At 43.0% G+C, this 11,824-nt stretch overlaps 1 pseudogene; it reads right to left on the reverse strand.

The window, feature by feature from the left end:
* Window positions 1–10,553: 10,553 nt before the first annotated feature.
* LOC134913108 (5S ribosomal RNA) lies at window positions 10,554–10,672 on the reverse strand (annotated as a pseudogene).
* Window positions 10,673–11,824: the final 1,152 nt, after the last annotated feature.

Consider the following 11,824-nt stretch of genomic DNA (forward strand, 5'->3'; position numbering starts at 1 on the left):
GAACGCTATTATGCCATTTGAAAAAAAGGAAGTGCGGTTTAAAAGAAACCTGTGATAAACAACTGTCTATTTATACAGAAAGATTTACTACAAGAAGATATCCAGAGGGACTAATAAAACTACAGTACATAAGTGAAAAGGGAGGATCTAATGCAATATAAAATAAAGAACACAAAAAGGATTTTTAATTTCCTTTGTGACTAATTTTAACAATCATGAAAGATACATTAAAGACATCTTAAATAAATATTGGGATATTCTCAAAGCGTACTTGATATCTTCCTCAAAACTCCTAACGTAATCTTTAGGAAGCTAAATGATACCCTGCTCTATATAAGGATACAAGTAGGAAATACAATATATGATGGGCATGAAATTACAGGTTCGTATAAATGTGGGCAATATAATAAAAAAATATAACAATTTAATATTTCTAGATTTATGAGTGGGACTACTACATTCTTTTGTAACCTTGATTACGCGAAACAGTTAAGGATTATTTGCTATAATAATTGCAAAACTACTTACATATATACATGCATGAATGCTTGTACAAGTTAAAATATATCAGTAAGGCAAAACATTTAAGAATTTAATAGTGCATGGAAAAAAATTAAAAATAAACTATAAAACTATGTGGTTCATATATATTTCTTAGTGAAACGCAATTGTGTCCTAACTTTTCTAAAATTTAGGGCATTGGAACATGCAACAGCTGCAGAAAGAGAGGGATCATTGAGAAGTTATTATCCCATCTAGAGATGTTTTGTATTAATATAAAGTTCCCATACTCATTAAATAAACGATAAATTCTGCCTCCTTTGTTATAATCACTTTTTATAAGTATTTTAGTATTTTGAAAAGAAAATGATTTTACTCGTGTTTTTTAAATATATTATCCTACAAATGTATATTTATCCTAACTTTATTTTGGAATATGTCTTAATATACAGTACTGTACATTGTAATCCTGAATGAACATATCTTTTATGGAAATATATGTTGTTGTTGTTGTTGTTGTTGTTTTAGGATATTAAATGTTTATTTGGAAGTTTGTGCTGTTTTATTAGATATACTGTATATTCACCTGTATGATCTCTGCTCACAGGAACACAGTGTCCATATTAAATTAAATACACTCTTTATGTGTGCAGTTATTGATTAAACATTCTAAAAAAATTCAGGGAAGAGGAAGTTTGTCCAAATGAAATGCGTTGGAGGTTGCCGTTCACCTTCTAAAGACTCTAGGAGGTACATCTGCTGCTCGGAGTTCCCATCATGTTCAGGCATTTCCTCTATGGAAATTCAGGTGATTATTTTGTGATTTCTATGCTGATTACTAAGTACAGTACTTTCATTATCTGGAAACCCAGTGGCAAACGCAGGATTTCTGGAGGGGGGTTTCCAAATGCAATCCACTGTGGAACATTTCAGCAAGTGCGGGAGTCTGGGGTAGAAGTAGAAGAACCTAGTAACGACCTTGGACATTAATGTAAACATTGGTCTTTTTATACACTGGGTACTGTAGGTAATACAGTATTAATATTTACCAGTATAGATTGTCTATAGTATAGGCATATCAGACACATAAATAATATAAATAAGTGGTCAGGAAAAGGTTAAACATACCATAATAAATAAATATACAAACATAATAGAACCAGTACTGCAGTTTCTAAGCACACATTCTCCCACTTCATGGTAAGGCTCCTGTATCTTCTTCCTGGTAGCTACTCTCTGGTCCAGTGCACTGATTAAAGACTCAGATCCCACATATAGCAAACTTGGTAGAAGAAGCTGCTACGACTGGGCGTGTGCAGCAGCTCCGCTCTGTCTCTTACACTGCATGATGTGGAGGCAGCCCTAGTAACCGTATTAAGGGCCTAATTCAGACCTGATCACTCCTCTGCGAATTTGCAGAGGTTTGCGATCGGAAAGTCACCGCCCAGACAGAGTGAAAATCCGCCCCGTGCAAGTCTGCATATGCCTATCAAAAATCCCTGCAAACGCCGGTCAGCTGCAAATCTGTTCGCAACTCACTCACCATCAAATGGTTTTTGCAGTCTGCGTGTACCCCAGGACCTACTCCTACAGTGTGATAGCAACAGGCTGACCGAGGCCGGAGTTGACGACACACACCCTCCCTGAAAACGCATGGGCAGGCCTGAGTTTTTACTGACACTCCCAGAAATTTGGCCAGTTACCACCCCCAAATGCCTGCTTCCTGTCAATCAACTTGTGTACACCTAGCAATCAAAAAAGATGCTGGATTTTTTTGCAGTTTGGCCTTGCACATGCGCATTATGTATGATCCGATAATCGTCCGCCTTGCAAAATCACACAAAAGCGATCAGGTCTGAAACGGGCCCTAAATACCATTGCTATTGTTGTCATAATTGGAGTCACTTGCCAAGATGAGGGGGGGGTTCCAGGCAACCGGAACCCCCCCTGCGTTTGCCTATGAAACCATCAAAGTAGATAAAAAAAAGTGCCAGAGAGTGGATTTTGTCTTGATATCCACAAGTGGTCACATATCTACATATACTGTATAGTGACATTACAGTACCTATCTCAGTAATGCGATGCATGTGATGTCACATGTGGACGCTGCGATACAAAACATGGCCGCCCTGCGCCTGCCTACGCAGGCAGAGGGCATCCCTTATTTTGCAGTGATAGTGATGTGAACGCAATTGAATTGTGATCGCATCGCTGCCAACCATTAGCATGCTGGGTGGCCTTGCCCTGTGCTGGGTGGCCCCAGCTTGCGATTGCAAGCAGTTGCAGTTTTGCTAGTTTAGCAATACTGCAACTGATGCTGAATAAGGTCCTTTATCTGTTTTACAACAAACTATTGGGCCTAATTACTATCTGATGGGCTGCATTTTTTGCTGCTCTGCGATCAGATAGTCGCCGCCTACAGTGGGAGGGTAAAATTGCTGTGTAATGTGCGTTCCTATATGTTGCAGAGCTGCACAAAAATCAGTTTGTGCAATCTCTGCGCAACCCAGGACTTACTTATCCAGTTCGATTGAATCCTGCTGATCAGAGCCGGAGCAGACGCCAGACACCCTCCCTGAAAACGCCTGAGCCCGCCTGCGTTTTTCTGGACACTTCCTGTAAACGGTCAGCTGCCACCCACAAACGGCCTCTTCTTGTCAATCACATTGTGAACGCCCGTGCAAATGGATCCTTCACACCATCCCGTCGCTGACCATCGATGCCCTTTGTAGCCGTCCGACGCACCTGCGCATTGCGCTGCATTTGCATGCGCAGTTCAGATCTGATCGTCCGCTGTGCGAAATCGCACAGCATCGATCACATCTGAATTAGGCCCATTGTTCTGATATATATTACGTTTGAGCACTGTCTTGTTTTGTTGCTTCATGTTATTGTTTTGATCTGCTGATGAAGAGGATTTGAAGGGAGGAGGAGCCTTTTTAAATATTTATTGATATAATGTGTGTATATTAATTCGCGCATTGAGGGTTTGTTTTTTAAGATATGTTTTTTATATATATATATATATATATATATATACATACATACACATACACTAGGTGATTCTTCACACCGTCGTAAGGGGCTACGCCCCCTTAACCCTTGCACGCCCTTGTGGCATGCAATATTTGTATTATATGAAGTATTACCTCCAATCATGATTCATACTAATTGTGTGGGTGGTTAAATATTGCACGGACAAAGGGTGTGCAATGGTTAAGGGGTCATAGCCTTTTGCAACGGCATGAACAGCGCACGCAGGGCCTGATGAATTACCTAGTAGGTGCTGTGGTTGGGGGAGTGGGGTGTGCGGGGGAGATGCTGATGGGGGAGGGGGTCCGGGGGTGCCACGGGTGGGGGAGGGGTGTTTGCGGCGGTGCCGCGGATTGGGGATGGGCTGGTGCCGTGGGTGGGGGAGGAGCGGGTGTGTGGGTGCCGCGGGTGGGGATCCGGAGCCGCCGTGGGTGGGGGCGGGGGTGGGGTGGGTGGGGGAGGGGTGGGAGCGGGGGTGCTGCGGGGTGGGGGAGGGGGTCCGGAGCCACCGCGGGTGGAGGAGGGGGGTGTGGGGGTGCTGCAGAATGGGCCCGGAGGTACTGCGAGTGGGGGAGGGGCAGGTAATGCTTCTCCTCCTGGAAGCAGCTAAGCTGCTATCCTCCCTTTGGCAGTGGCTCTCCCGTAGACTCGCACAGCAGCCAAGCAGCCAGTCACTATTGTTAGCGCCGGTGTCCAAACGCGCCGCATTACAGGGAAGAAGATGCACTCAATAAACTACAGCTCCCAGCAGGCCTTAGCGCCGGAATGCTTTGGCATTAAGGGCTGCTGGGAGGTGTAGTTTATTTAGTGCGTCTACTTCCCTGTAATGCAGCGTGTTGTGACACCGACGCTAACAATAGTGACTGGCTGGCAGAACTGACTGACTCGCTGAATCAATATAAAAAGGTGAGAGTGCTGTGCAGTGTCAGTGACACTGCACACCCACTGCACTGCACAGCACTGTCACCTTTTACATTGATTCAGTGTCCAGACATTACCCTCCGCGATATCACCCACTCTATCCATTACATTAGCCATCTCGGGGCTTCCAGGCCGGCAGCCCAGGTGCTGTGTTGCGGAGTCAGGGCCTCTGGGGATCTGGGCGCGACTTTGGCAGGGAGACACTTCTGTGACATCACGCGCAGAGAGGTTTCGGGGCTCAGAGAGTATGCGGCGCAGGGAGGGCCATGAAAGCCTTCTGCTGCGCCGCTTTCATACACATCTATGCCAGTGGCCACAGCAGCTTTTGTTCCACCTGCGCCGTGGCTAGGGAGTGGAGATTGTTGATGGCGGAGGGGGCAGGCGGACTGGCAGCAGGACATAGGACGCTGCAGTAAAAGGATTTTATTTCCCCCTATCTACAGCGCAGAGACTTGCTGCAGATGCAGTGGCATACCCTCCAGCTGTATTTTTTTGGCAGGTACAGTACCTTTTTTTATGGTCTATACTGATTTCTGGCTCTCCAAACTTCCATTGAAAGTATAGGAAAAGGGGTGTGGCCACGCCACTTTACCCGTGACTACGCCCCCTTTTTGAATTTGTACCGATTTTTATGTGTAAATTGTTTGAGGGTATGTTGCTGCAGATGCAGTGGGCCTATTTTGGGGTGTGGAACTGGAGCTAAAGCTCCATGAGCGCCATTGTTAATCCTGGTCTGGGAACACACAGCAGCCAAAGGGCAGAGCCTCCCATTGGCTGTAACCTGTGTGGGAGGGCATTTCTCACCCAATCAGCTGTGGACTGGGTGTGATAGACCTGCTGCTAACCCAATGAGAGCGCCTAGCCACGCCCGGCGATATATATATATATATAATTCCGTAGGTGCAGCACTCAGCAACAAATAAAACGCAAAAAGCCATTTAGGTATAAATCAACGTTTCAGTGCCCTTTATGCAAAGCTGAGATGTTCATTTAACCCACGAGGGGATAATACATCTAAACAATGTATCCACTGTGCTTCCCTCTGTAACAGCAAACGATTATGATCACCACCTCTTACGGGTTTTAAGCATAGTGTAGCGAATATCCAATATCGGATGATTGATTGGGTAAAGAAACCCATAAGAGGTGGTGATCGTAATCGTTTGCTGTTACAGAATGAAGCACAGTGGACACATCGTTTAGATGTATTATCCCCTCGTGGGTTAAATGAACATCTCAGCTTTGCTTATTTCAATTAATGTATATAGCAACTGTTTATTACAACTTATAATGAATGAGATTGTTTTCCATCCAATGATGTTATATAATATACATTGGATTATTTATCTATACCCCTCTGTATTATAGAGCCACTGTTCAATTGTTTATTTGTAACCATGGTGATGGGTTTCACAGACGTGATTACATCATGAGCAGCTGAGGCCGTGGAGGAACTTCCGGTGGGATGTCCGGCCCAGCACAGTTCACTGGGTGTTTGTCTATAAAGGTATGTAATTATGCATTTGTACTTTATATCCTGTTGTGGATCCGGTCTGAAGATCATGTCGACCTTTAGACCTGTCGACCTAGCACATGTTGACCTAGAAACCCTGTCGACCTTCCATCCATGTCGACCTAGTGACTGTCGACCTATAGTGGTCGACCTAAACATTGTCGACCTAGACACTGTCGATTTGATGAACCACACCCATCCTGATGATAGTGCATAAAGGGCACTGAAACGTTGATTTATACCTTAATGGTTTTTGAGTTTTATTTGTTGCTGAGTGCCGCACCTATGGAATTTTACATTTATATTTTTGTATATGTGAGGGCACCTGCGCGGTAATTTGTGGTATGCGGAGTGCCGGTACCATGCTCATATATATATATATATATATATACAGCTGTAGTAGCTCCGGCACTCCACTGAAATGGCAGAATGAAGAATACTTGCTCCTGTGCCTTCCCACAGGGGGGTCGCCCCGGAATAGTAGCAAACAAAAGAGGCGGCACTCGAAGTCAGCAAAAAACGAATCGAAATCAGAGGCGGCACTCAGAGTCTTTGAAAGCAGTGGAAAAAACTGTATTAGTGAGGTCAACGTTTCGGGGACCACCTCCCCGTCTTCTGTCCTGAAGACGGGGAGGTGGTCCCTGAAACGTTGACCTCACTAATACAGTTTTTTCCACTGCTTTCAAAGACTTTGAGTGCCGCCTCTGATTTCGATTGTTGGTACATGTCAGGGAGAGGATCCCTGGGGAGGGCACCGGAGCGAGGTACACCCTGAGGGGGAGGACTGGAGTGCCGGAGTTTATTTGCGATATATATATATATATATATATATATATATAAAAATGCGAAAGCCCTCACTCACTCACTGACTGACTCATCACTAAGGGAGACAAGTACTAAGCAGTGATAAAAGCGGAGAAGGGAGCCAGTGGAGAGGTTTCCCATGGCAACCAATCAGCTGCTCTGTATATGTTTATGGTATGCAAGTTATAAGTGTTACGTCCAGGGCAGCCATCAGGGGGGGACTTTGGGGACTGGTGTCCCAGGCCCTTACAGAGATGGGGGCCCACCTCTGGCTCCTACAGCTCTCTGTGAACTGTTCCTGGAGGTCCGCAATGCTCCACCTGTACGTAAAATCACAATGTACGACATCACATAGGGGTGGAGCGGTGCGGCAGAATCTTTTTTTGGGGGGAGGGGCCCTGTTTATTTTGTCAGTCCTGGGCCCCACAATTTCTGATGGCAGCCCTGGTTATGTCAATGCTGATTGGTTGCCATGGGCAACTTCTCCACTGGCTCACTTCTCCACTTTTATCACTGCCAATCAGATCAAAATTTGGATTGCACCTCCAGTGGGTAGAATTGAATAAATTACAAAAATGGCCCTGTCACTTTTTACCATATCTGCTTCTCGGGTAACGCCAAAAACCATGGATTAATATTTAGTTACATTAAGACATCTCAAATTTACATCTCTGTAGATTTACCAAATTTTTAACACTCATTTATATTTACAGCCGTGAAAGTCAGAAACTCCTGTGTGAAGAACAGATAGAACAGCTAGTATACACACACACACGCACGCACGCACGCACGCACGCACGCACGCACACACACACACACACACACACACACACACACACACACATTGTCTATGATAATAAAATAGTGCGCCACTTGCGAGTAAACCAGCCTAATATTATCAGGTGATTGTTTAGGACATTAAAAATTTGTGCAGACGTATATATAAATATATTACGTAAAAAACACTCCGCAATTTGTATGGGTGTCAGCTTCTCCCCAAGTACACAGGGGTGGTAAGTCCCTGTAAAGATTTTTTTTTAGAAAAAAGGGAATGGGGGTATGAGCGACCACTGGTGTTATAATAGAAATGACTAAGAAGGGAACATTACCCAATGTATAAAAAATATGTATACAATTTATTGTAACAACAGGAGCAAAAAATTACAATAATAAAATTAGATAAAAAAATGATCGACATAAAAAAATCATTTTTTAAGAACACAGATGAGATAAAAAAATGAGAAAATATATAAAGTCAAAACATGTATATAAATAATATATATATATATATATATATATATATATATACACACACACATTGGTCCAAAAAATATAGGGAACACTAAAATAACACATCCTAAATCTGAATGAATGAAATATTCTTATTAAATACTTTGTTCTTTACATAGTTGAATGTGCTGACAACAAAATCACACAAAAAATTATCAATTGAAATCAAATGTATTAACCCATGGAGGTCTGGATTTGGAGTCACACTCAAAATTAAAGTGGAAAAACACACTACAGGCTGATCCAACTCTGATGTAATGTCCTTAAAACAAGTCAAAATGAGGCTCAGTAGTGTGTGTGTGGCCTCCACGTGCCTGTATGACCTTCCTACAATGCCTGGGTATGCTCCTGATGAGGTGGCGGATGGTCTCCAGAGGGATCTCCTCCCAGACCTGGACTAAAGCATCTGCCAACTCCTGGACAGTCTGTGGTGCAATGTGGCGTTGGTGGATGAAGCGAGACATGATGTCCCAGATGTGCTCAATTGGATTCAGGTCTGGGGAACGGGCGGGCCATTCCATAGCATCAATGCCTTCGTCTTGCAGGAACTGCTGACACACTCCAGCCACATGAGGTCTAGCATTGTCTTGCATTAGGAGGAACCCAGGGCCAACCGCACCAGCATATGGTCTCACAAGGGGTCTGCGGATCTCATCTCGGTACCTAATGGCAGTCAGGCTACCTCTGGCGAGCACATGGAGGGCTGTGCGGCCCCCCAAAGAAATGCCACCCCACACCATTACTGACCCACTGCCAAACCGGTCATGTTGGAGGATGTTGCAGGCAGCAGAACGTTCTCCTTGGCGTCTCCAGACTCTGTCACGTCTGTCACATGTGCTCAGTGAGAACCTGCTTTCATCTGTGAAGAGCACAAGGCGCCAGTGGCGAATTTGCCAATCTTGGTGTCCTCTGGCATATGCCAAACGTCCTGCACGGTGTTGGGCTGTAAGCACAACCCCCACCTGTGGACGTCGGGCCCTCATACCACCCTCATGGAGTCTGTTTCTGATCGTTTGAGTAGACACATGCACATTTGTGGCTTGCTGGAGGTCATTTTGCAGGGCTCTGGCAGTGCTCCTCCTGTTCCTCCTTGCACAAAGGCGGAGGTAGCGGTCCTGCTGCTGGGTTGTTGCCCTCCTATGTCTCCCCCACGTCTCCTGATGTACTGGCCTGTCTCCCGGTAGCGCCTCCATGCTCTGGACACTACGCTGACAGACACAGCAAACCTTCTTGCCACACCTCGCATTGATGTGCCATCCTGGATGAGCTGCACTACCTGAGCCACTTGTGTGGGCTGTAGACTCCGCCTCATGCTACCACTAGAGTGAAAGCACCGCCAGCTTTCAAAAGTGACCAAAACATCAGCCAGAAAGCATAGGAGCTGAGAAGTGGTCTGTGGTCACCACCTGCAGAACAACTCCTTTATTGGGGGTGTCTTGCTAATTGCCTATAATTTCCACCTGTTCTCTATTCCATTTGCACAACAGCATGTGAAATTGATTGTCAATCAGTGTTGCTTCCTAAGTGGACAGTTTGATTTCACAGAAGTGTGATTGACTTGGAGTTACATTGTGTTGTTTAAGTGTTACCTTTATTTTTTTGAGCAGTGTATATATATATATATGTATATCTTATCTCAATCAGAGGTCATCTAAAGGATTGATCAAACGCGTTTCGTCTCACAGACTTCATCAAGGGGTAAGGACAGACTGAGTCTGAATGTATATTTATACCCAAAGTGATTAACTTTCTGATTATGACATCACAGCACATCATGTGACTCAATTACGCAACTAACATTGAAATACAGATAAATATCAACTTTAAGTCAAAGTGTTAGTTTGTATGAACTTGTTAGGGTTAAAAACGATGTGTTTCTATAAACATAGCAAAATAAAACAATAAAAACAAGATGATTGTGGCACTTCCGACACACTTCCGGTGACGGATAATACAGTCCGTGCCTGCCCGGCACTTCCGCCCCACTTCCGGGATTGACTGCGTATGCGCGTACCGTGACTTCCAGCTTATTCAGTCAGTGATGTCAGCTGTGTTTCTGAGGCAGTTCATTTAGCGGCGCCCATATTGTTGTGATTTAGTCTGTATGTTCTTATGGAGTAGCCATTTTCTAGGAGCCCGCAGTGCAAGACATATTATATGATGTCTCGGAAAATAAAAAAAAGGAACATTATTATATTATGCAAAGATGCTTTTTTCACAGATGTTATTATATAAGAGCAATAATCTGGACGTTGGGGAATAGAGAGTATTATTTTATTATTAGTGACTATTACAAAGTGCTTATATTAAGTGTTCTAAAATAAATATAATTATATTAATCCTTAAGAGTGAGATGCAGATATATTAATATATTCTATTACAAAATGCTATATTCCAGTGAATAAAATATAAGTGATAATAATATTATAGTACTTTATTTATATGACCGTATAGTGATATGTGGTAATTATTACATTTTACTTACATTCAGTTCTTACAGTACCTGATATTCCCAGGTGGTCCCCCTCCCTGGTACTGATCATGCCCAACACTGCTTAGCTTCCAAGATCGGATGGATTTGGGCATTTCCAGTGTGGTTTGACTGTAGGTACTACCGTTCTGTACATACTACATATTATTTATTAGTATATCCATTACATGTGAAATAGTGAACTGTAATAATACATATATAAGTGAAAAAAAGAGAAGAAAAGAACTTTAAAGCAAGTTAGACTTTCACGTGGATGACTTCTTTACAGGATGGGCACAATTTCATAGCTCTCATTAAAGCCTGCTGGATACAAAGTCTGTAGTTGAAAGATCCAAAACATCTCACAGCATGATAACTTATTTGCCAGGTCTTTTCCTCTTTCTCCTAATCTCACAAGTTCAATGGCTTTAAAGGTCAGTGCATCGAGATCTGAATTATGTTCTGTGATAAAATGTTTAGACACCGCATGACTTTCTGCTTTATTCTTGATGTTGCAAATATGTTCTTGAATCCTCATCTTTAGTATCCTTTTGGTTTTACCGACATACTGTTTGCCCCATTTGCATTGTAACAGGTAGATGACTGATGATGAATTACAGTTCAAAAAGTCTTTGATCCTATATTCCTTTGTATTTCTACTGTCGGTGAAGGTCTTTCTGTTAGGATGTAGGTATTTACAAATATTACATCGTCCACATTTATACAAGCCCATGCACTTTGGCATGTTGTAATCATTATCCAGTTTTTGGGTCAGCATGCTTGGTGCTATTAAATCTTTGAGGTTCTTGGATTTTCTGAAAATGATTTCTGGATGCGGAGGGAGAATGTTCTTTAATATAGGGTCCATAAGTAGAATTCTCCAGTGGGTCCTGAGTGAATTTCGTATGGAGTTTTCATGACGGTTGTATGTATTGATAAAGGCCACGGAGTCCTTGTTACTCTCTTCACTTTTATATTCTATAAGTTTCTCTCTCTCTCCTGGTTCTTGGTGTTTGTAACGGCTGGTCCAGAATCTTATCTGGGTAATTCTTTTCTTTAAACCTGTTACTGTACATTTGAATTTGTTCTTCACACTCTTCCGGTTTGCTGCAATTTCTTTTTATTCTATGAAATTGTTTGAATGGGATGTTGTCTTTCCATTTCTTAAGATGGTTGCTTCTATAATGAAGGTAACTGTTAGTATCGACCTGTTTCACAAAGTTCTTAGTGGTCACTCTTTCCTTTTCACCAATTATTATTAAATCAAGGTTTTCAATTTGTTCTTTATTTAT

Source organism: Pseudophryne corroboree, chromosome 4 (genome assembly GCF_028390025.1).
Source record: "Pseudophryne corroboree isolate aPseCor3 chromosome 4, aPseCor3.hap2, whole genome shotgun sequence".
Classification (NCBI taxonomy): domain Eukaryota; kingdom Metazoa; phylum Chordata; class Amphibia; order Anura; family Myobatrachidae; genus Pseudophryne; species Pseudophryne corroboree.